Raw genomic sequence first — 2,713 nt, 5'->3', positions numbered from 1 at the left:
TTACTAATTTTATATGCACTTACCATGTATCACTGTTCTCATGCATGCTCTCTAACTTCTGTCTGTATCTTGTTGGAAAGACCAATCAACCAAGCTCAAAACTTTCCTGTTCACTTACCTTGTATCACTGTTCTCATGCATACTGTCTACCTTCTATCTGTATCTTGTTGGAAAGACCAATCAACCAAGCTCAAAACTTTCCTGTTCACTTACCTTGTATCACTGTTCTCATGCATACTGTCTACCTTCTATCTGTATCTTGTTGGAAAGACCAATCAACCAAGCTCAAAACTTACTTGTTGGACAACTAATTACTTTCAAAACACATCCTAACAAGGATTGCATTAGACTGCAGACAAACAATTATCTTTTGGGCTGAGTACTTCAGTAGGATTCCTATGATAATTTTAAGAAAGAACAATGTATAGGGAAGATTTGTGCTAGGATCCTCATTGAAGAGGGCTTTCTCTTCAAAGTAGCTCTTGAAAAAGTTGACAATATAGTTCATTTTAGCATTCTCTCTATTACAAAGGAAACTCTTAATCATGTATTCTTAAGATGTCTCTATATCACGAACTATCTATCATGGTTCTGTACAAAAATCAACTATATATTCAGTGCTCCTCTTAGGGCATCTTTCTTCTCATGAGGGCATGAATGATTAACGATTAAAACATTAATAACACAGTTTGAGAAGCTGATATTAATTTCTTTTGGAGCTCATGGTGGAAAGCTTTTTTGCATCAAGACTTTTTTGTAAGGTAAAATGCGTTAATCTTTTTCAAACAAAATTTGGCTTTTCCACAAAAAAAGGGTGAGATCTATGTTGCTTTCCCTGCTAGATTGATGTAATAGTGACATTACTTATTCCATGACATTAATGGTTTCGTTTTTCAACTAATCACTTTCAAGGATCTTCCTTGCCACTAGATTGATTAGGGATGAGTTTGAGTGCAGCAAGTGGTAGTAACTCATATGCTTGGGCAGATGCATTTCCCAGGAGGGCAATTTATTGGGTCTCAATCTCAACTTATCTCACTATATAATTTTCTGACACCTCCAAGTTGCTATCCTCTTCAATTGTTGTTGGCATGCCTTTATTAACAGGTTGACATAGAGTCGAACAACTTTGTGAGACTAGCCAAGATTGGTCCTCCCAATTTCATGCTCAAAATTGGTGCTACATCAGCAAAAACTCTTGAACCATTGAATAGAATCTGTATGCACTACTTGAAAGCTTTAGATGGAATGAATTTCCACTCGTTGAAATGTTTGATGCTCGATTTAATGGTTGGTTAGCAGTAGGTAAATGTGTCACCACGTAATCATCAACTGTAGCAAGTCTCCTAAATACATTTTAAGTTGGCATCAAATGCTTATTCCACACTGGATCTAAACAACTTTAGGACAACAAGACAGATTGCAATACCCTGAGCTTCCAACAAAGAGCAATAATCACCTGAGGCTATCTAAACACATCTTGCAACAACTTGAAGCCATCCAACAACTGCTGAAGAAGCAAGTGCATGCTTCTTCACAAGGAGTGTAAATTCTTCAGTTTGTTTTCTAGCCCACATTACAAGATCTAAGGCATACACTAATTCCTCTCCTAAAACAATTGAAGAATCACTTGCATCTTGTGCAATAGCCAAAAAAAACCAAGTTACAAAAGGGTTGCAATATATGCACCACCATAAGAAGTGTTAGATGGTCATAAACCTTGCATATTTTACTGAATCCGTTAACAATGAGCGTTAAGCATAGTAACATAAAGACACATCCCCTCCTTTTTCCCCATGTCTTAGAGATGGGGACCCATCGGGGACTTGGGGAATAGAGTCCCTAGCGATGCCACCAAATTCTACATCTGCCAAGGATAAGGGGACATTCCGTTGTTGACTATTTGTTGATTAGACTATTTATGTTCTATGTTCTATGTCAAGTGGATGAACGTTTCTAACGCCTTTCCAAAAAATATTGCACAATGTGTCCTATTCAAGGAACCACATTTAGATTAGGCTTTTTGTTAATAGAGCATGTGTTGGGTCTAGATCTCACATTATATAGTTGTTACCATAGAGAAGATGGAAGAGAAAATGGTGATTTGACACGTAGTATGTGCCCAAACAAGCAAGCTCTACAATGGCTATGGTGGGATCCTATGGAATATCACCAAAGAAGCTATTGATGTTGAGATTAACAAATAGTTTGGGAGATGGATTATCATGAAGAGAAGTGGATGTTAATGCATGCTCCAATATGTATGTTTTGCATACATATCAACTATGGGAGTGACAATTACATTAGTTGGTAAATTCCATTTTGAGGGATGGCTACACTTTGATCCAAATCTTTCCATGCTGCAAGTGAATGCAAGTAAAGGAAGTTGAGGTCATGAAACAACTTTGCACACTCACTTTGAGAGAAAGGTTATGTAGGAACTTTCTCATATCTTTACAACAATTACAAAAGCTTTATAGAATTAAACATGAATAAGATGCATACAACAACACAATGATCAATGTGGGAAAAACCCTTTTAGGAGAAAAACCACACACTCTGAAGACTGCCTTACATTATTCAAAAACCAACAACAGATTGTTGTACATTTGTAGATCAAGTTTCTTGTAGGAGTATCATCTACCAGAGATCTAGAAGTAGCTCAATAGCTATAAGACTAACACACAACTTCCATCTCATGTACCTAATATAT

General features: G+C 36.7%; 1 pseudogene; it reads right to left on the bottom strand.

The window, feature by feature from the left end:
- Positions 1-877: 877 nt before the first annotated feature.
- Positions 878-1,770, bottom strand: LOC149531484 (exocyst complex component EXO84B pseudogene; annotated as a pseudogene).
- Between the last annotated feature and the right edge of the window lie 943 nt (positions 1,771-2,713).

This window comes from Cupressus sempervirens, chromosome 11 (genome assembly GCF_028749045.1).
Source record: "Cupressus sempervirens isolate cs-2001-9-10 chromosome 11, ASM2874904v1, whole genome shotgun sequence".
Lineage (NCBI taxonomy): Eukaryota > Viridiplantae > Streptophyta > Pinopsida > Cupressales > Cupressaceae > Cupressus > Cupressus sempervirens.
This window is presented reverse-complemented; position numbering and strand designations above follow the sequence as displayed.